A 22,847-nucleotide genomic window follows, 5' to 3' on the forward strand; every position below is an offset into this window, starting at 1 on the left:
TCTAGAATGGGAAACATAAATCTCTCTCTCTTCTGCCTCCTTCAGGGCTGAAGATAGGGAACAGGAAGATGTAGTGCATGTTTCTATCCAGCTGTGACCACCCACAGCGCCAGCTGTGGTCAAGGGAGGTCTGTGTGGGGGTCATGAGAGCCATAGACAGATGGCCTGCCCACAGGCATGGGGTAGCCACCTCCCTTGTCAAGAAGACAAAGGGGTGAGCTAGAAATTCAGTCAGGGAGCCTCTGCCCTCCATCCTAAGACCTCGGAGTTGTCTTGGCCTCCAGGATCTATTCTGTCACATCCCACCTCCACTTGGGACTGGAAGGTATCCTTCATTCATACCATGTGGGGGTGAGATGGCACCCCTTATAGCATCCCCTATAGGGTGTGCTCTCATCCAGGTCCCAGGAACAGTTTAGGAAGGAACATGTCCCCAAACAGTCCCTTGAACCAGCACTTCTCAGACGCCAAGAGCATTCTCAAAGCCGCAGCTAGTTGGGGGCCTTGTGACATGGAACCTGATCTCGTGGCCTTCAGACATAGTCCCCTCAGGGAACTCTGGGCGTTGTGTCCAGGGCACATCATGGACTGCTGGCCCATGAGACTTCTCTGGGCCTCAGCACCAGGAGACACGTAACTGGGTCGAGACTCAGTCTGACATCTGTAGAGTGGGAGAGATGACATATGTCTCCTTAGTCAGCTGCTGAGATGGGGGAGCCGGATAGGACATGTCCATCATGGGACACTTGGGGGTCATTTCAGCCATCTTCACTGTCATGGCAGGACACAGAGCCACCCCTGTCCCTTTCTATGCCCTATGAGTCCATGTCTAGAGAACGTTGCTAAAGAATTAGCCACTGTGTGAGGATGGCGAGGGCACCTCCAACTTTGTCCCAAAGAGCCCCCTCACTGACTTAGGGGTGCTGACTCACCCCGTCCTGCACCTGAGGCTGCTGAAAGCAGCCCCCTGGCTCCCACCTGTTAAAAGGGGTGGAGAGCCAGGTGCACACCGGTCGTCTCAGCCCTTGACAGGTAAAGGCAAGGGGGTGAGGAATTCAAGGCTATCCCTTGGCTGCAGGAGCTTGAAGATGGGTGGTTCGAACGCCACCCCAGCCCCAGGGACCACCTGAGGTCAGCCTACCACGGCTTGGGTCCTGAAGACCCAGAGACCGTCCAGCCCAGATGGCAGGGCCCTGAAGCTTGAAGTAAGAAAGCAGGTGCTCACTGAGGCCTGTCCTTTGCACAGGGACTGGTCTTGGAGGTTTAGGTGAGGGTGTGGCTGGTGATGGGTTTGAGGGACTCTAAGCTGGACTTGGCCAGCCACCCCCCAAAAACTGCAGAACCTGGTCAGCCTGACTATCTCCGTGGCAACCAGCTAGCCGTCCTTGTCCTGGCTGGGGGGCCAGCTGCCGCACCCTTCCATCAGCCCTCAGCGGGCTGGAGTTGCTTTCTTCAGAGGTAACCATGGCAACGCCTTTGTTTCGGAGGCCTGGCCCGCCTTCCTCTGTCTCTCTCTTAGGAGCAGAGCGTGCAGGGGGCTCTTTTCCAGTCCCAGCACGTAGCCCCAGTGCCATTGACAAGGGGCCACCAGAAAGCCAAGCTGCCCCTGGGGTGGGAGCCAGAGAGGCAGACAGGGTCTGCTCTGCTACAGAGACCCACGCACTCGCTCGGTGTTTGCAGAGCGCGGGAGCATCTGCAGAGTGGACCACAGAGGAAGCCAGGGGTCTCCGCGTGGGCTGAAGGTCATATGTACGTCACGATCTGTGGTTCAGGGGGATTCAGAAACCCTTTGGCAAAAGCACAGACTGGCTTAGAAGAATCCCAGTTAGTCGAGCAACTGGAAAGCCTAGGAGAGACGTCAGGTGCAGCTGGCTCTGGGGGACCTAGGGGTTTTGCTTCCTCCTTGGCTTCACGCTCTCAAGCCGGCAGACACCTACGGGAGCCCCAGACTCCAGTATTCTCTCACCTCACTTGCTTCTCGGAAGGTTTGTAGAAGACAGGAGACCTCTAACTTACTTCCCTCTGGTCTGACATTGAGCTGAACCTCCTGGCTAGGACAGGACCACACACGCCTGTCCCTGTGCAATTCCTGTAACAGGGAAAGTCCTATGTGAGCCAGTAGCCATCTTGTTTCATGTCACCCCACCTGTCTCAAACCAGTCCACCGTTCAAATGATATGGAGCCTGGTGAGCCCTGGCTGCAGAGGAAACTGAGTGCTCATGGAGGTCAGTTAGCTTTCCTGAGGCCAAACAGCCGGCAAGAATGCCCGTTGCAGACGTGTGCCCAGAAATTGCTGGCCTTAACCAGAAGCCACTGCAAACCGCAGGGCGCCTAAGGGTGTTAAACAGGAGAGACCGGCCAGCGGGGCAGCTGCAGGGGTGAATTGGCCCCAGGCTCTGTAGAGCCACGTTTGGTGCGCAAAGGCCAAGGCGACATTGGTCGTTTGTCTGGACCTTAGCAACCGTCAGAAACACCTCTGGGGGTCCGTAGTGGAAGGGCGGGTCTAGCCCAGCGCCAGCCGGATGGTCCACGCCCAGCCACCTGACTCACTGTTTGTAAACTAGCCTCTCCCAAGGCCACGCCCCTTCCTTCTTCCTCCCCTTTCGTCCTAGCTTCAGTATCTGCAGAAATCCACCTTTTCCAAGCGCTGATTGGCTGAGCGCGCCGCCACTCCCCCGTGTGGGCCGGACTCCGAAGAGGCCGACGGAGAGGCCGTACGGAGAACGTGATCAGCATAGCCCCGCCCCCTACGCGACCTGCGGGCAGGGCGCCGATTGGACGGGCGGCGGATGACGAGCACGGCGCGGGGCGCGGCGAGCGGCGCGGCGGGCTGTGGGTCTGAGAGGCGCGGGCCGCACTTCCGCCCGGGTGTCAGTGGGTTGCGGGTTGGTTGCGGGCCGCGGGCGGGGTCGGCGGCGCTGCGGGTACCGCGTTCAGGTGAGTGGGCTGCGGCGGGGCTGGGCTGGCGAGGACGGGGCTCAGGGAGGCCCGCGGGCCGCCTAGGCCTCAGCCGGCTGCTCCCGGGCTGGAGAGTCGGGGCTCTAGGCCGCCGCCGCCGGCCGCCGGGAGTGTGGACGACCGCGCGCTGGACTGGGCCCCCGTGGGACTCGTGCGAGGTCCGCGGTCGCGCGCGAGGCACTCCGGCGTTCTCGGGGCGTCCCGTCCGCGCTGCGGTCGGTAAGCTGCGCATCCCGTCGGGGCGCGCGCGAAACTTGGTGCCCGCGGTGGCCTCACGTCGGAGGTCCTCTCTCTGTCTCTCTCTCCACAGAGTCGGGCGAGCCTTCAGACTCCTGTGCCGGGGAGGCAGCCAGGGCCGTCAGCTCTGCGCAGAACCAGCCCCTCCGCGCCCCGTGGGCCCAGCAGGTAGGTGGAGGTGGCGGCGCTCAGTCCGCCTTGAGGGTCCCGGCTCCTCTGAGACGCTGCGCCCTTGGGCTGGGGCAGCTCAGTCTCCGGAGGAGGACTGGCTTTTGGGGTATCCCTTTTGGGTCGGCCTTGGCACCTCAGGTGGTTCTGTGGGGCTCCACACACACTTCCCGGAGGCCCGCGTTCGGGCTTGGCTCCACACCGTCGGAGATATTGGAGGGACAGCTCCTGAGTGGGGTCTCCCGTCCTGGGCAGCTCCTAGTTGTCCCCGCAGAGAGCGCGCCCTTCCTAACTGCCACCCGCCCCCTCTCTCACCTTCGTTTCTGTTTATGGCCTGTGACATCGCCTGTACCAGTAGGAGATACATATGATCAGTTGTGTGCAGTGGGCGCTGGCGAGCAACAGGTGTTCCAAGTGTTAGTTCCCTGCCGTGAGTAAGGGAGCAGGAGTGCTTGGGCGGACACCGGCTCTGTTGTCTCCAGCACCTCCCATGGTGCCATGTAAAGGGTGGCAATGAGGAAACGGGTGGCTGCATGCCCTCCGTGGAACCTGCCTTCCCGTCTGCCCCAGGTACAGTCTGTTAATAACAACTCTTATCTCAAGGGGCGATAATTTTGAGCAATTATTTGTTCTAGATCATTAGACGCATGATTCTTACAGCCGTCACTAGCATCCTTATTCCTGAGAAATGGAGAGGTCGAGGAGCTTGCGGCAGGTCACAGAGCAGTGGGTTATGTAGCAAAGGCGCCATAACTCCGGAGTTCCTTTTTCTCTTCTCTTTTTTGCCTTGCTAGAGATGAACATGGTGTAATGCCTGTCAGACAAGTGATCAGCCTCTGCGCTATTTCCTCAGCCGCAATTTCACATTATTAAAAAAAGCTTTATTTTTGGCATTATAATTATATCATTTCCTCCTTCTCTTTCATCTCTCCAAATCCCCTTTGTTCTCTTTCAGACTCATGACTTCTGTTTCTTTATTGTTTCATATGTGTGTATGTACATATGTACCCTTAAATACATAAAGCGACCAGCTTAGTGCATGTCATGTTATTTGTATGTATGCTGTCACGGCATTGGTATTGGGTACCAGTTGGTGTGCTCTTCACATGTTTCCGTTGTTACTTTTGAGGCAGCATCTTACGTAACTCAGGGTGGACTACGGTGCTGCCGAGAATGACCTTGAACTGGCATCCTTTCCACGCCCCTGTCCTGGGACTGCAGGCCTATACCACAGCCCCTGGCAAGTTCACGTTCTTTTTGTTGTTTTGTTTTTGAGACAGGGTCTCCCTGTGTAACATTGGCTGGCCTCCAACTTGAATTGTGGATCTGCCTGCCTCTGTCTTTCAAGTGTTGGGATTAAAGGTGTGTGCCACCATGCCTGACAATATAAACATGTTTTAAAAAGAATGTGAAGCAAGGAATGATGGTATGTACCTTTAATCTTACCATTCTGAGAGGCCGGCAAATATCTGAATTCAAGTTCTAGGCCTGCAAAGGACACATAGTAAGACCTTATCTCAAAACGTAACAAAAACTATTAGCATAAATTAAGTATATTTTATTAGCATATGTTAACTATGCATTTAATGAGTTTCATTATGACATTTTCATACATGTTACATAATATATTTTGATCAGATTCATCCTCCTTGTTCCCTTCTCATGCCTACCTCCCCAAGTTTTCCATTCTCTTTCCATTATATATTTTTTTAAATTACGTTTTAAAAATTTATTCTATGTATGTGTGTATGTTTCATCGTGTACATGTTGAGGTCATTGGACAACTAGGTGGAGTTGGTTCAAGTCTTTGGGCTTGGCAGTGAGTGCCTTTACCCAGTGAGCTATGTATCCTGCCCATGAGTTCACTTTTTTTTTTTTTTTTTTTTTTTGTGAGAGGGGTTTGTTGCTGTTGTTTGAGTGCTGGGATTAAAGGCATATGCCACTATGCATTGTTAAATTCACATCTTAAACAGAACTCCATCCTCACTTTCAACATACAACAAACATGTTTTGGGGGAGGTTATTTTTGAGGCAGGGTCTCTCCACATTGCCCTGACTGTCCCAGAACTCATGGTGTTGTATTTGGACTTTGTTTTGACCACCAGCTCCTAAACAATGGCGAGGAGACGGACTTATTATGAAATCCTGGTTTTACCTTAGACTTGTTCCCAGCTAGCTCTTAAAACTTAAATTAACCTATTTATATTAATCTACGTTCTGTTATATGACTCGTTACCTCATACCGTATGTCTGACTTCCTGTGCATCTTGCTGGTGAATCTCCTGCCACGTAGATTCTTCCCCAAGTTCCTCTCTCTCCCTAGAAGGCCCACATATCTCTCCTGCCTAGATATTTGGCTATTCAGCTCTTTATTATACCAATCAGAAGGTGCCTTAGGCAGCTAAGATAAAACAGAGACATCTCTTTGCACAGTGTGATCAAATAACCTGCAACACTGTGTAGACCAGGCAGACCTCAGACTCACAGAGATCCACCTGGCTCTGCCTCCCGAGTGCTGGGATTAAAGTTGTGCTCCATCTTGCTTAGCCTAACTTTCAATATTAAGGTTTTTATAATCCCAGCATTTAGGAAGGCTGAATTAGGAAGACTGAGGGTTTAGGCAACTCGGGCTACAGAATAAGTTCCCGTGTCAAAACAGAAAACAAACATCAGAAACCTCGTGGGACTTTCACTTAGGATTTTTTGTTGTTGTTTTGTTTTTTTGGATTTTTCGAGACAGGGTTTCTCCGTAGCTTTTTGGTTCCTGTCCTGGAACTAGCCCTTGTAGACCAGGCTGGCCTCGAACTCAGATCCGCCTGCCTCTGCCTCCTGATCCTGAGTGCTGGGATTAAAGGCATGTGCCACCACTGCCCAGCTTTCTTTTCTTGTCTGTTTGTTTATTTAAGATTTAGTGTGTGTGTGTATGTATATTGTACATTTCAGCGGTACCAGTGATTGCTGGAAACAGAACTCCCAGAGAGCAGCAAAAACTCTTAACCACTGTCTCTCTGGGCCCTGCTATTTCTTTTTTTGATTAGAACATTTTTGTTGCATTTTAATTCTCTATGCTGCCTAAAATGAAGTTTACTGCATCTTGAAAATGATTTCTCTGATACTCCTCTGGAAAGCTTTGCTTGCTTCATCTTAGTTGTCCAGGTATGGGGACAGATGCCTCTGGGTTGAAGCTGTGTGACAGCCCTCACTGTAGTTGACCTGTGGAGGGGAGAGGGGAAGGCTTGAGGTAGGGGCCTGGGTCCTGGCTGTTCTCTAGCTAGGAGCAGTCACTGTTTCTTCTTACCTTCTGTGCTTTGCCTTAAAAAAGCGTAACTGAGAAGAGTGTAGGTAAAATGTAGCCATATGTAGGTAGGTGCAGTAGGGCACTTTGGCTCCTCCCCCTGCAGGGTGAGAAAGACACATATGAGTGACACCACACACGACAGAAGTAGTGCGGAGAGTCCAGAGAACCTTGGCCAGGCAGGTCCGTGCTCTGGTAGAATGCATTGCTGAGAAATGAAGGCCATCAAGCTATGTTCTACTTATAAAACCACTCCTGGACACTTGAGGGTATGTTTTTTTTGTTTTGTTTTGTTTTAAATAAGTTTCTACCTTGAGAAATGCTTTTTAAAAATATTTATTTATTTATTTGTTATATATACAATATTCTGTCTGTGTGTATGTCTGCAGGCCAGAAGAGGACACCAGACCTCATTACAGATGGTTGTGAGCCACCATGTGGTTGCCGGGAATTGAACTCAGGACCTTTGGAAGAGCAGGCAATGCTCTTAACCGCTGAGCCATCTCTCCAGCCCCTGGGCATATTTACTGTGACTTTCTGTGGGCACTGGATGTAAGGCAATGTCTCCTGGTCATCACCTGCTTCCATTTGGATGTTGACATCTGATGTTCTGCTTAGCACTAGTTGGCCAGTTCAGGGTTTAGTCCCAAACTTCGTATAACATTCAGTTTGACTGAAACAGGTCAGTATTTGAACATAATTGTTAAATGCTTCAGTCATGGGGCCAATGAGATGGCTGAGGGGATAAAAGCATTTGCCAGGGAGCCTGAGGACCTGAGTTCATTTCCTGGGGCCTTGATAAATGTGGGACAGCAAAACTGACTCCACAGAGTTGTCTGTGGGCCTTTCCTGTGCACTGTTTTGTGTGTGTTACCCTAGAATAAACAGATACATTTTAAAAATACTTCAGGGCTGGAGAGATGGTTTAGTGGTTAAGAGTGCTGATTGCACCTGCGTGGAGACTCACAACTGCCTGTAACTTACACGTGTGGAGCACAGACCAAACACCAATAAACATAAATAAAATTTGAAAAATACCTTAATCACCTTTAATCCTAGTACTCGGGAGGCAGAGTCATGCAGATCTCTGTGAGGTTGAGGCGAACCTGGTCTACAGAGCGAGTTCCAGGACAGCTGAGTCTACATAAAGAAACTCTGTCTTGGGACTGGAGAGATGATGGCTCAGCGGTTAGAGCATTGCCTGCTCTTCCAAAGGTCCTGAGTTCAATTCCCAGCAACCACATGGTGGCTCACAACCATCTGTAATGAGGTCTGGTGCCCTCTTCTGGCCTTCAGGCTTACACGCAGAAAGAATATTGTATACATAATAAATAAATAAGTTTGTTTTTTTTTTAAAAAAAGAAACTCTGTCTTGGGGGTAAAAACAAAAACAACCAAGCCAAACAAAGCAAACTTCAATCATAAGAGTTAATAGTCCAAGCTCTAGTTTGATAATGGTTTTGATGTCCAGGTTTAGTCCTGAATTTGTGTCTGTGTTGTCTAAGTTCTGACTTGTTACAATGTTTGCTAGCATATCTCTGCTGCTGATGCTATGGCTCCTTCAGACTACTGGTTGAGTCCTAGCCATGACCATTGCTTATAGACATGGTCATGTGGCTCACAGAATGTGCCCTGAACTTTGTTGACACTTCATTCTTTCCAAAATAAGGAAAGAAAATGGGGCCGCTTGGCAGAGCCTCCAAGCACCGTGTCTTAGTTGGCGCAGTGGTGGTGGGGTGGTGGTGAACCTGGGAGGACTGATTTCAGGAAGTGGCTGTGTGTACTGCTGCTGACTGCTCTCCTGCCCCCCCCCCCCCCAAGCTCACCCTTAAGAATACTTGGTTTATTTTGAGAAACACTCTCTGAGCTCTGGCCTGTGCAGAGTAGGGCTGGGTGAGAGTGTGGGATGTTTACCTGTTGGGGCTGACAGTGCCTGACCCTGGTTTGGGCATTGGAGTAGTCTGGACCTGTGTTAAAGTATAGCAGGTAGGTAGCGTCCCAAGGGCTCTTGGGTGGTTGGTGTCTATGGGCAAGTTTCTCAGAAGGGCTAGACTGCTGGTTTAGAAAGATGCCTGGTGAGCACCTGCATTGGTGAATGCTGGCGTTCTTGCGGTGGGGACAGTTATTCATGGAGAGCAAGATATCTGCTGGGAAGCTGTGCTGGGTCTGCTCTGGAATCTGTAGATGCAGCTGTAGAAGGGGAGCCACAGTGGCACACCTGGCAGATGAGCAAGCTGGCTAGAGGCTGGTGTAGAAAGGAGCAGCTGCAACCCTGCATCAGGAAATGACAGTGCTTTAAAAACAGGGTAAGCATGTAATCCAGTGTCGGGGACACCCCAGAGAGGGTAAAGGAACGCCATAGTGATGAAAGTAGGTGTCATTAGTGAGGCCACCCCAGAAACTGTCAAAGGACTTTGGCCAGATCTGGTGTGTACCTCACTTCTACATATGCTCAGTCCCATTGCTGGTCTCTCCCAGTGATGTGTAACAAAGCCCGCACTCTAGATTTAATAGTTACATTCGACCAGGAGGTTTTAGGCCAGAAGGGTAGAGGGACGTGGTCCTGGTTCATCATCAGCAAACCTGGGGCACTTGTGAGAGAGAGCATAGATTCTGGTTCAATCCCAAACCTGTGAACTCTGGATTCCCAGAATTCCATAGGTTGCATCTCCGTCAAACCCCTTTTTTGGATCAGGTACCTTTGATCACCTAATCAATAGCTGAGTCACCTTTCTGCAGACAACATAGACACTGAATTTAACAACTTTTTTTTTCTTTTTCTTTCTTTTTAAATTCTTTTGTCTTTTGCAGGAGGATCAGGATTTGTGATTCTCTGACTTTGGTCTTATTGCTGCTTACCCCTCCCCCAGTGCTCAGGAAGAATCTTGGGAGTGACCTGGGTAGATTTGGTTTTATCGTGATAAATTTCTAAGCACAGTAAAACCAGTTTGGTTAGTGAGGTTGAGCAAGATGATGAGGAAGGGCCTGGAGAGGAAGAGGAAGCTGGCCAGAGAGGACGTCAGAGTCGTCTGGGAACAGACTGAGTGCAGTGAGAACCTCTTGCTCAGGGTGATCAGGGCCATCCATTTGGTTCTGCAGCAGCCACCTTCTCTGGCTCTTTCAAAGCTGTGTTTTCATCAGCAGATGATCAGCAAGGTGGTGGTGGGTGGTGCGTGTTGGGAGGAGCAGCAGCCACATGTAGCAGAGGCTTGACCACTTGTCTGAGTCTGCTGTCTCAGTGGCAGACAAAGCTGTGGGGAGACCCACCTACAACTTTCCGCCCACTCTCGAGCAGCTTTTGAACAGTTCTTTCCTGTCGTAGGATGATGATGACTAAAACAAACATTTTTGTACGAAAGCATTGAAGTCATCTTGTATGTGCTTGAAATACGTTGTGCTGGATTATAAGATAATGTTCTTGAAGTGTGTGGTATGTTTTTGGTGCTTGCTTTGATATCAAGTGTGATCTAGTGAAGGAAGGAATCCATCATGAATAATGGGCTTCAGGCTCCCCTTAGAGGTGACAGTCCCCTCTCTGTCCTGTGTGGTGTGTCCCCCCCCCCCCCCCCCCCCCCCCCCCCGCGGCTGCTCAGCACCTTTTTAGCCTGTAGTTGAGGGCCACCCTGCTGATGTAGAGAATGGAAACAGCAGGCGATTAATGCTGTTGCTTTCTTTGCCTTTCTCAGGACCTAGACACTTCCCATTTCCTATGTGAATTCCCAGTAAACTCAAGAGTCCTCTGTGGCTGCAAAATTTGCCCAGCAGGTGTACACTAACGGGAGTTGCTCTTTCTGCTTGCTGGGTGGAGACTGGAGGCTGAAGTCAGCTGTCACTCACCCAGCTCTAAGAATGGTTAGGTTTACTGTGGGATGGATTGTGTAGCGCCTGGCAGGAAACCACACATCTTGGGAGCCTGCAGAAAGCTGACGCTAGGACATGCAGGGAAGGAGAAGCCCATTTGTCTTGCCTATAGTGGCACTTCTTGTACAGCTGGGGTTAACTGTGTTTGGCTAAAGGATAAGGAGCCAGTGGTCAGTGAAGGTCACTTCTGCTTCCTTCCTCAAGATTGCCTGTGCTTAAAGCTAAGGTCATGCACTCTCATCGTGATGACTGCAGGCAAGGCTAAAGCCAGCCAGCCATTCTTGCTGCTCTCCCCAAAGGAGTAGGGATTGTTTTTGTGATTCTAAATTTATCCAAAATTTGTAAAAAGATAAAAAGAAAAGAAATAACCACTACACTTCTACCGTGAAGAGCTCTTCAGACCTGCTCTTCCATTAGTGTTGGCAGAGTATTGTCCAGTGACGATGTGACCTGAGAACCGCAAGGTGGTCTGGAGAGAAGATGAGACGGGCGTGGACGGTCTCATCCTCTGTCTCCTTCTGCTCGCTCTTAGGGAACTGGCTGTGGTATTGATCTGAGGTAGGCTGTGCTGTTGTTCTCCCAGCATAGGCCTAGATTTATGGGGCTAAAAGTCTCCAGCTTTGTTTCCTCCTTGTCAGTGGTTTATCCCGTGAGGCCCTTGTGCCACGCTGCCTTACCAGGCTGTTTGGAGTACTTGGTGTATGGAATCATGTTGACCACTCCCTCCTTCATCGTACCTCTGAATTCTCTGTGGCACGGTGGCTTGCTGGGTGTTGTAAGAGGATACCCAGGGACAGGTGAAAACAGCGATGCTGAAGAGAAGGTGACCAAGAAGACAACATAACCAAGAAGCATTGTGCACCTAAGGTAGCCTTGCTGCAGGGGAAAGGGAGTCCCTCACTAGGCTGTGTAGTAGTAGGAGCGGCGGGCTGAGTCCCCGCACCCGGCCGCCTGAACGGCTAGCTTTTCCCGAAATAATTACACGGAAACTGTATTCTTTTAAACACTGCCTGACCCATTAGTTTCAGTTTCTTATTGGCTAGCTTTTACATATTGATCTAACCCATTTCTATTAATCTGTGTAGCCCACAAGCTGGCTTACCAGGAATGATCTTAACCTGCGTCTGTCTGGAGTGGGAGGACCATGGCGACTTCTTGACTCAGCTTCTTTCTCCCAGCATTCCATTCTGTTTACTCCGCCTACCTAAGGGTTGGCCTATCAAATGGGTCTAGGCAGTTTCTTTATTAATAAGAAATCACTCCCACATCATTTCCCCTTTTTCCGTTTAAACAAAAAAGAAAGGCTTTAACTTTAACATAATAAAATTACATATAGCAAAACAGTTATTAAGCAAGAATCACAGTTACAATATTTATATCTATTTTATCTTTTATCATAACAATGGAAAACTATAACTACCTATCCATTCTTCAACTCCATCAAAGACTCCAGAAGGATATAATATTACCTAAGTAAACAAGAAAATGACAGAGACATCTCGCTGCCTGTACAGTCACCCAAAGTTCCTCTGTACCATTGGGGCATCCATCTTCAGCCTTCAGGCCCATAGTATCCAGCAGACATTTCCATGAAGCAGGCAATTTCAAAGACAGTTCAGTCACTATCTGCTGTGTCCTGCAGAATGTCTCGCAGACTCTTTCATGAGTGATGAACCCCAAAAGACCGTGTCACCTTTAGGCAAGTTCAGCAGTCCTCTCTCTGCGGGTTCTCTGTGTCCATTTTATGCAACAGTCCAGGCAAGAGCAGTTTCTTGCCCAAATGGCTATCAAACTCCATAAGGATCCTCTTCGATGCCTATCTTCCTGTCGAAGTAGATTGGTGCCGCCAGGAGCAGACATGTCTCATTGTCATGAAAAGTCCTAAGTTATTAAAATATTCTAAATGCTATATTCTGTAGCCTTTGAGAGATATGAAGAATGCCTATCTGAAATATATCTCTATATATCTAGAAAATCTAAGTAACATGACTACAAACTTGACTATTATTTATGATTATCCATCAACAACCTATATTTCCTAATTATACATTACATTTTAAAAATGAACTACACAATCACACCTTATTCAAGATCAAAAATACATATACATATAACAAAATTGACTTTAAAATCCATACCAATGCAAATTATTCATACCTATATCATATCCCCCTTTAAATGTAAAAGAACATTTATAAACAATTTTTGGGAATATGGGCGCAGGTTTTTCTCTCCAAACTGCTTCCTGCTGAATGGGGGCGTCGTTAATTAGGTCTTTCATGGTATAACCTGTTTGCTAGTTTCATCTCAGTTGGCAGTTGAGCAAAGCAATTTTCTGAAGATGTTCACCGCAGCCCTTCAGGAGGACGTGGTCCATCATACCAAATCGGAATAGAAGAAATGAACAGGGTCTCATCCTCTGTGAAAACAAAAGAAGACTCTCTCCAAAGCATCATATCCTTAGACCCAAATTCTGAAATCATAATACCCTTATATCCATTCTGGTTTAGCTTGGCAGCCCATATAATGAAATGTCTCTCTGTACTTAGCTCCTTCACAGTCAAAAATTTTAAAGAAAACACAATGTACATAATCCAGACTCTCTGTGAATTTTCCATTTTTATGTGGCTTATTTTTCTTTATTTCTTTTAATCTCTTAACTAACTGTACTCTGTCTCTTTAAAGACTTTACCTTTTTTTTTAAACCATTAACTTTATTCTCTATATTCTTTTTCTTCTCTCTCTCAAGCCTACGTACATTCATCCAACAGTATGGTCTTTTATGTCTGAATCTGTTTTATTGTGAATCTGTAATATTTTTACTATCCAGGAGCATTTCTTAAAATGTTAAGCAGTTCTTAAAAACTTAAGTTGCACCATGTACAGGTAATACGGTAATAAGGTACAGCCTGTTTCCTGCCCAGTGAAAACCTTAACTGCGCTGTTTTTATGGTAATTACGGTAGTTCCTACCTGAGACCAGCACAGTTCAGCATGGCGGAGCTGAGCAGCTCCTGCCTCAGAGCCATTTGGTGCCCCTGAGCCACACACAGTTCCAGGCACACAGCAGTCCACATTGCCATCAACCAAGCCATAGAGCTTTACTCCAAATGCTCCATTCAAAAGCTCTGTCTCCCACAGGGGCCAGACAGAGATCGCAATGGCGGCACAGCCCAGAAAGCCGGCATTTTAAAACAGCCAGTTTTTTCCTGCTGCTGAGTCAGGACAATTTCTTTGCGGCGCGCAACCCACAAACAGCAAAAAGCTGTCGTAAATTCTCTCTCTCTCTCTGTCTCTCTCTCTCCTTTTTAAGCCCTCTCAGGTTTTACGTGGAGTTCATTAGCACGTTGGGTGCCACTCTGTAGTAGTAGGAGCGGCGGGCTGAGTCCCCGCACCCGGCCGCCTGAACGGCTAGCTTTTCCCGAAATAATTACACGGAAACTGTATTCTTTTAAACACTGCCTGACCCATTAGTTTCAGTTTCTTATTGGCTAGCTTTTACATATTGATCTAACCCATTTCTATTAATCTGTGTAGCCCACAAGCTGGCTTACCAGGAATGATCTTAACCTGCGTCTGTCTGGAGTGGGAGGACCATGGCGACTTCTTGACTCAGCTTCTTTCTCCCAGCATTCCATTCTGTTTACTCCGCCTACCTAAGGGTTGGCCTATCAAATGGGTCTAGGCAGTTTCTTTATTAATAAGAAATCACTCCCACATCAAGGCTGTGCAGAGGCTTCTGGTGTAGCTATGTGTTCAGATTATGGAGCCAATTTTGTCTCTGTGACTTAGCTTTCTCATCCTCTACCTCAGTCCAGGAAGTTGCCTTGAATTCCTGCAGAGCAATTTTGGCCATCGCAGAAATGTGTTCTCTTCACAGTGCTCCTGAGTGACTCTTCTTTCATGTCGTGCATCTGGGGTCCCACAGGCCCACCTGGGGGATACAGCCAGATAGTTCGTGCTGGGTCACTGACTCCATGTTGAGGAAGGCTTGACTTTGAGGATGTGGTGGTGTCCTGACTTGGCCTCATGAGTTCTGTTATGTTTTGCCCATTGCCCGAGTTTATCTGTCAGCTTTGACAGGAAATGCTGTGGCTGTGGGGGTCTTGGGATGAGAGGTGCTATCAGGAGCACAGTGCTCATGGCTACTCTTTCTCTTTGGGGTATCTCTTACATTTCTCTAGACTCCTGTGTCCTTACCTACCTTTGAGAGAGACTGGAATGGTACATTGGGCCTCAGCTTAGGCACTTGTGAGACTTCTCACTGTTTGAGGACTCCTGCTCTGTGATCCTGCTGTGTGGTCTCTTAGGACAGGGCGAGTCCTTCAGTAACATCTATAAGCTTCCTGACTGTCACGCAGGGTTGGGTGTTGGAGACTAACATTCTCCTGCAGAAACTAGTGAGAGAGTTCCTGCAGCCTGTGTTTGTTTCACAAATATTTTTTTTTCAGATAGGGTCTCCTGTGCCCAGGCTGGCCTCGAATTCTCCATCCTCCTACCGCCTCCACCTCTCATATGCTGAGATTACAGGTATGTGAGAAAAAGTGGCTTTAGCATGTTTGAATTGCTCATGCATGCAGTGCTTTGTAGAGATCCTATCTAGCTTGCCCCACCTGTTTTTAGCAGCAGAGGTTTCCCCTGATTAGATTTTCCAGCAAGTTACCAGTGATACCCCCTGGTTGTTCTAATGACTCACTATCCAAACATCTAGATCTCCCCTTCCCTCTCTCTCCTTCTTTCCTATTTGTTTGAAAAAAGGTCTCAGTGTGTAGACGAGGCTGCCCTGGAACTCCAGATCCTCTCGCCTCAGTCTCCTGTGTTCTGGGATAGTATGTATGGCCAGCATATCCAGCTCTAGATCTATTTTTGTAAATAACCTAAGATACATTGTAAGAGTAAAGTAGGAGAATTCGTGGAAGTGGTGGGGCATTTGGGGCCTGATTGGGTCAGGTCCTCGTAAGATGGAAGACAGCAAAGAGAGGGTACCTTTAAGAGAGCCTGGTAGGACTCTTTTTGAAACAGGTGGGCACTTAATGGGTAGCTGAATTATCGGGTGTCCCAGGTGGGGGAGGGTCTACAGTGATGAGTGCTTGGGTACCAGATGGAGGGAGAGCCCTGCCCCCAGCCTGGGGTTATTTGTGGAGAAGGCGGAAGGCCAAAATGATGCCCAGCTGGAGCTAACTTCCTGGGTTTTCTGTAGACGTCAGAGAGTGAAATACCTGACCAGACAGCACTGAGGCCTTCCTGAAGCAGTCCTGGTGGGTTGGTTCTGAGAGTAGAACCTGTAGGCCCGTTGCCCAGGCAGTAAGGTCTACGTTTCCATCTGCTTTATGTGTGAGCTCAGCTTTGGCAGAGTGCTGTGACAACACACAAAACACAGCTCGTGGGCCAGTGAGTTGCTCAGTGGGTAAGAAAGAGCTCTTGTTGCCAAGCCTGTTGACCTGGGTTCCATCCCACATGTTGGAAACAAGAAACAGCTCCACAAGTTGTCCTCTGACCTCTCCATGTGCCTCTGGTACACATACCCTCTCTTCCCTACATACACATAGGAACACATAAATAGAAAACAAAATAACCCACAGCCCTCTTGGACTTTTCTGCTGTAGGTTGTAGGTGCGGTGTTGCTGTCCGATGATGCTCTTAGCTTTTGGTTGGTAGAAGCCAGCAGTCTGCTGAGAACACATTCCAGACATTTGCCTGATAGTTAAAGAGGTGTTAGGTCAAACAATAAGGTGAGCAGTGAGTGGCAATTAAGGGGAAGAACAGTAATCCAAGATAGTTTGTCTCTGCTTCTGCAACACTCTGACTCTCCACAGTGGTGTGTTCTATTCAGAAAGCCAGACTTAGTTTCCTTTAACAGAAGAGGCTCAGTTCCCAAATACAGCTTTGTATTCTCTCGGGGTGTTCTGCTAAACTGATAAAACACAGAGCCTGCAGGTTACAGATGTGTAGACCCATGTTCTGGTTCAGACCCTGGAGATGGGGCAGACTTGCAGAAGGTCTGAGGACCAACCAGGGCAATGCTTTTCCACCCTGTGAGCATCTGGACTGCTAGGCACCTGGGTGCCTTGTGGTTCGCAGCCTCGTCTTCCTGTGGATCTCCATTTAGCTGTAGAAGTCCATCGGGAGAATTCCCCGAGAGCACTGCGTGGCCATCTCTGAAGCCCTGCTTCTGGTAGCTATTGTCTGGCACCAGGTTTGGCCTGACAGCACAGCAGTCTTCTCAGGCCCTTGAGCACCTCTGTCCCTCAGGGCGACCTGCACCCACGCTGGGAGTTAACTTGAGACCTCCTGAGGATGCACGGGAAGACTGCGTCCTTGACCTTTGGAGTCTTGTAAAAAGACTTTCCAGGTTGGGTTCTTCTTTGTTGTTTTGTTTTTTTGAGATGAGGTTTCTGTTTGTAGCCCTGTCCATCCTGGAACTCACTCTACAGATCAGGCTGGTCTTGAACTCAGGGAGAACTGCCTACCTCGCCTCTGAGGGCTAGGATTAAAGGCATATGCCCCACCTGGCCCAAGATGGGTTCTTGATTGTAGTCGGACACCAGGGTACATGTGGCAGGGACATAGGCTAAAGGGACCACAGTGTCTCAGTAGCCAGCAAGCTTGTGTCTGACCTCACGTTTTATGCCCTTGTTACAATGATTTTCTGTAATTTGCTTTAGATGCAGGCCGGCCCGCAGCATCTTTTACAGACACAGCAGGAAAGTACCCGTGTACTCTCGGGTACCTCTGTCCAGCCCTGACAGCCACCTTCCAGGCCTGTTCTGCTGTGGACACCTAACAAGATGCTCCCTGATTCCCATCATGTTTCTGCACAGCTCTAGACTATGATGCGTCTTGAAAGCCATTGCCATGACTCCTCACACATGCACTGATCCTCATGTCCAGTGATCCTGATCTCTGTACAACCTTGTTTGATTTGGCTTCAGGCATGATATTAGTATCTTTTTTATTAAAAAATTACTTTATGTGTATGTTCTTAAGTGTATATATGTGCACTGCATGTATGCAGGAGCCTACAGAGGTCAAAAGAAGATTGGGACCCTTGGAACTGAAGTTATAGACAGTTAAGAGCTACCATGTGAGTGCCAAGATCTGAACCCTGGTCTTCTGCAAGAGCAATAAGCACCGTTAACCTCGGAGCCATCTCTCCAGGCCCCATCAGTGTCTCTTTTGATGTTTTGTTTTTTTGAGTAGTCCTAGCTACAGCTCTGTAGTCCTAGCTGTCCTAGAATTTGCTCTGTAAACTAAGCTAGCTCCAACTCCCAGAGATTCCTGCCTTTGCTTCCCAAATGCTTGAATTCAAGGCTAAAGGCATTCCCCACTGTCTGGCTTCCATTTGTGTCTCTCTTCTTTCTTCTCCTTTTTTTTTTTTTTTAAATCTCTTTCTGAGACGGGGTTTTTCTGTGTCCTTGGTTGTCCTAGAACTAACTTGATCCCGTAGACCAGGCTGGTCTCAAACTGTGCTCCACCACTGCCTGCCAGCATTGTGTCTTTTTCTTTTGTTGTTTTTCTGCTTTTTTCAAGACAGAGTTTCTCTGGGTAGCCTCGACTCTCCTGGTCTAAGAGATGCATCTGCCGCTGCCTCCCAAGTGCTCTACGGCTGCTCTGCTCATTTGTCTCTTTTTAGAGTAGCTTTCCCCTCGGGTACTAAGGATTGGGCTCAGGTTTTAGAAATGCTAGGCCATCACTCTACCAACTGAACTATACCGTAGGCTCTCAAAGTAGCTTTTTACTTGTTTGTTTGTGGTTTTTGAGACATGTATCAATGTAACTGAGGCTGGCCTCTAACTTGCTTTTTTTTTTATAGGTCAGATAACCTTGATTTCCTAATCTTCCTGCTTGCACCTTGGGACTGTTGGGGTTATGGTTATATGCTACCACACCAGGCTTCAAGGTGGCTTTTGAAGTGAATGATTTATATGTAATAAAATGTATGTATTTGAGGTATAAGGTTGAGATGAGAATATAGCCTTATATAGTTCAGCATGTGTGTTAGCTCATGCCTTCCTTTGTATATGCCACGTACTGTCATAGAATCACTGCTCAGTAGGGATAATGTCTGTCCTCTACCACTGTCTCTTTCTTCCCTGTGACTTGTTTACTGGAGAAACTGTCTCTGGCCTGGAAGGGTTCAGAGTCTGAGTGTTGCTGTTTGGGCTCCCACAGTGTCTAGCACAATCCTTTTCTGAGCACTTCCTTAAGTTGGTAGATGAAGCCAGATGCTGGGCTGCATTTTGGCAAGATTTTCTCAGCAGGATGGCTTTAGTTGGCCATGTGTTTTTTCCCCTGAATACACAGACTCTGTGTTACTGCTTTGATGGCCACATTTGATCTCAGCCAAGGGCTAAGAAGCAGTTTTACTCTTTTTGTTTGTTTTGAGACAGGGTCTCATGGATCCTGGGCTGGGAACTGAGGACAGTCTTGAATTTTTGATCCTTCATCTCTGGAATGCTGAGATTACAGGGTTAGGGTTCACATGGTACTGGGGATCAAGCCCAGGGCTTCCAGCATGCTAGATGCACACTTTATCAGGCGAGCCACATCCTAAGCTCCTCTTTCCTTGTTTTCAAAATGATTCATTGGCTTCAGGTGACCAGTCACCTCTTCGTAGTGTCTTTAGGAACTTGGGCATCAGTGTGTTTGGTAAGGCTGTTGTTTGTAGTTTGTCTCATCTGTGCTGCTATAGCGATACTGCAGAGCAGGCTGTTTATAGCGGACAGAAACGCACTGGCTCTCAATTTTGGATGTCAGAAAATGCAGTAAAAGGTACCCGGGTCTGGTGAGGTCGTTACTGCTGCATCACTGCTATAGCAGGTAGTCTGTGAGGGCAAAGGAGGAGTTTAGTTTCTCAAGGGCGAATGTGCCTGTCACTGGGAACCGATGCCCTCCAGAATGACATTGATCATTTATTTGTTCCCAGCCCAGTCTTGGAGGGACAGACACAGCACATCGCTGCCTATTTGGCTGTCTTACCACCTGCAGGACAGAATGGTGCCCACCCTGGCTTTAGCTGTTCTCCTCCAGAGAATTTACCTTCCTCCTGCGTCTGTAGGCGGTTGTTGGCTGGCTCTGCACTGTTAAACATTAGGTACAACCACACCTCCCTGCTTTACCAGGGACAGCCGTGCGTGGACTATGGCTGCTCCTTGTGTTGCTTCACAGGTGTCTCTTGTTGGGAAGGGAGCAAAGAAAAGGGAAGTACCCAAAGCGTTGTGTGTGTGTGTGTGTGGGGGGGGGGGTGCTGAACGCCTGCTGGTTGGTGATTAGAAGCTTAGCTGCCTATAATTATGCAAAGCTTCAGAGATGGGTGGGTGTTGTCTCTAGGACTGTGTGGGCTGCCCCAAGGGCAGAGGACTTACTTCTTGGACTTTCCTTGTCAGTCAGGCTTCACAGGCAGAGACTTGGAAAGTTACAAGTAGCGCTCTACTTATGTTCAGAAAAAAAATTTAAACCTTTTGAAACAGTTTGAAGGTTTTTGTTGTTGTTTGTTTTGTAGTCATCAAGTAACCCTACTGGCCTTGAACTTTATGGAGATGGATTTGCCTCTGCCCCAGAGTGCTGAGATTAAATGTGTGCATGCGTGCATGTATGCGTGCGTGCGTGCAAGCCTGGCTACGGGTTGAATTTTTCCTTCACTGTTTTACAATGCTGTTCTTGGGCTGGCTGTGGTGACAGACTTAATCTCAGATTCCAGAGGCAAAGGCTGGTGAATCTCTGTAAATTTGAGGCCATCCAGGGCTGCATAGAGAAAGTCTGTCTCAAAACAAAACAGTTCTTCCTGACAGGAGAAATTATTACATGGGAGTTCTAAAATAGGTAAGCTAAAATAATTTTGAGAAAATGGAAGCTTCTTTTGGTTATGTAATAGAACTAAGTTATATAGTTGTCTTAATTCTGGCTTGGAAAATTAGTGTTGCGGCTAGAGATGTAACTCATAGTGGAATATTCACTTAAGTGTGTGAGGCCCTGGTTTCTGTCTCCAGCACCACAAAGAACGGAACAGTTGGCTTGAAGTAGATGAGAAGCTAATATTTTGACAATCTTCAGGACTCACCGCGGAGCCTCCCGAGGTGTGCAGAGCCCCACCTTTGAATGTTGTTGGAGCTTTGTTGAAACTGCTCTAACTGCCCACATGTTTTCCTAAATTAATATTTTGACATTTTCCTGAACAACTGTAAATATTTATAATTATATAAAAATAACATTACATTTTATATAATATATAAACTGTATATTATAAGCTATATATATGAAATATGTGTATGTATGTGTGTATATATCTATAGTTTCTATATATATTTGAACTATATATATATTTGAACCATATATATATACATATATATATATTTGAACCATATAGATATATAGTTTCTTTTGAGACAGGGTTTCTCTGGCTGTCCTGGACCTTGCTTTGTAGACCAGGCTGGCCTTCAACTCACAGAGATCTGCCTGGGATCAAAGGCATGTGCCACTACTGCCCAGCTTTAAAATATAACTGAAAATAGGGGCTGGAGAGATGGCTCAGCCGTTAAGAGCACTGGCTATTCTTCCAGAGGTCCTGAGTTCAATTCCCAGCAACCACATGGTGGCTCACAACCATCTGTAATGAGATCTGGTGCCCTCTTCTGGCCTGCAGGCATACACACAGGCAGAACACTATACATAATAAATAAACCTTTTAAAACACACACACACACACACACACACACACACACACACACACACACACACACGTATACAGCTTAAAATTAATTATCAGCTAGTTGCTCGTGTATTAGTCATTGGTTGTTATTAGAAAAAAATCCTTTTTACACTATTGAAGACCAAACCTAGGACCCTGCACATTAGGCAAGTACTCTACTACTGAGCTACGTTTTTCAACCCTCTTTTTTTTTTTTTTTTAACATTTTGTATATGGGTGAGTGCTATGGCATTCATGTGGAGATCTCAGAAGATAACTTGGAGGAAGTTGTTTCTCTCTCTTTCCCATTGGGTTCCAGGAATTAAGTTCAGCATAGGCCTGGTAGCAGGTATTCTACCTGCTGAGCTCTCTCAAAAGCCTTCTCACTTTCTATCCTGAGACAGAAGTCTCACTTAATTGCTCAGGGTAGCCTTGAACTTTTATTTGGGGGTGGGTGGGTCTCACTTTTTCTATTTCTTAAAACATTTTTATGGTCTATTTAACTTTATTTTATGTGCATTGGTATGAAGGTGTCAGATCCCCTGGAACTACATCTTCAGACAGTTGTGAGCTGCCATGTGGGTGCTGGGAATTGAACCCAGGTCCTCTGGAAGAACAGTCAGTGCTCTTAACCACTGAGCCATCTCTCCAGCCCCCCACTTTTTCTATTTTTTAGTGTGTGTATGTGTGTGCATGAATGTGGACTCTAGAAACTGATGTCTGGAATATTCCTCAGTTGCTCTTCCACCTTAGGACCCTGAATCAAACCCGGAACTTGCTTGTCAGTTCGTTCCAGGTCCCTACCTTCGAAGCTGCAGTTGCAGGCAGCGGGCCTTGCCATTTACACATGTGGAGCTGGGCTTCTGGGCTCCAGTATGCTTGCTGTGTGGTAACCACTCTGCAGTCTCCCTGGTCCTAGCCTTTGACCTCTTTTTAAATTACTTTTTATTTTGTGTTTTGCTTGTTTATTTATATATTGTGTATGGGCGGCGGGGGTGGGGGGGGTGGGCAGGTAGGGATGTGCAAGGTCAGAGGAAACTGGCTGGAGTTAGTTTTTCCACCACATCAGTACCGAGCCTTCTGATTGGTCATAGGCCTTGAACTTTTAATCCTCCTGCTCAGTTTGCTCTAGGATTATAAGTGTGTGCCACAAGGCCAGCTTTCTTTTTCATCTTTTTATTAGGCATTCATCCTTTCATTCTTGATGCTTGAAGAGTATATTTGTTATAATTCATATTTTTTCCCCCTTAGACATGAGATCTTTTTTTTTTTTTTTTTGGAGAAAGGTTCTCATGGCGTAGTCTTGGCTGACCTGGAACTCCCTTTGTAGACCAGGTGGGCCTTGAACTCACAGAAGTCTACTGCTTCTTCCTGGGGAGTGCTGGGATTAAAGACTGTGCCAATACACCTGGCCCTTATGGAGATCAGTTGGATCAATTTCAAGAATAATTGTTTAGCTGAGCATGGTGGTACATACCTTTAATCCTAGCCCTTGAGGCCGAGACGGGAGGATCTTTGGATTCTAGGTTAGTTTTGGTCTATATGACAAGTTCAAGGCCAGCCAGAGACCCTGTCTTAAACAAAACCCAAAAAGTTGAAATAAATGTTTGCAAAACATAGACTTTGTAGTAACTGAGTTCA

At 47.5% G+C, this 22,847-nt stretch overlaps 1 protein-coding gene across 2 annotated transcripts in view; it reads left to right on the forward strand.

Moving 5' to 3' along the window:
- The window catches only part of Osbpl2 (oxysterol binding protein like 2), a 51,505-nt gene that overhangs the window by 223 nt on the left and 28,435 nt on the right, over window positions 1–22,847 (forward strand). For both annotated transcript variants that reach the window (XM_075963310.1, XM_075963309.1), the window contains exons 2-3: window positions 2,614–2,938; window positions 3,270–3,364. The gene's annotated coding sequence lies outside the window, so the exon portion shown is untranslated. The remainder of the gene's footprint in view (window positions 1–2,613; window positions 2,939–3,269; window positions 3,365–22,847) is intronic.

This window comes from Microtus pennsylvanicus, chromosome 2 (genome assembly GCF_037038515.1).
Source record: "Microtus pennsylvanicus isolate mMicPen1 chromosome 2, mMicPen1.hap1, whole genome shotgun sequence".
NCBI classification, from domain to species: domain Eukaryota; kingdom Metazoa; phylum Chordata; class Mammalia; order Rodentia; family Cricetidae; genus Microtus; species Microtus pennsylvanicus.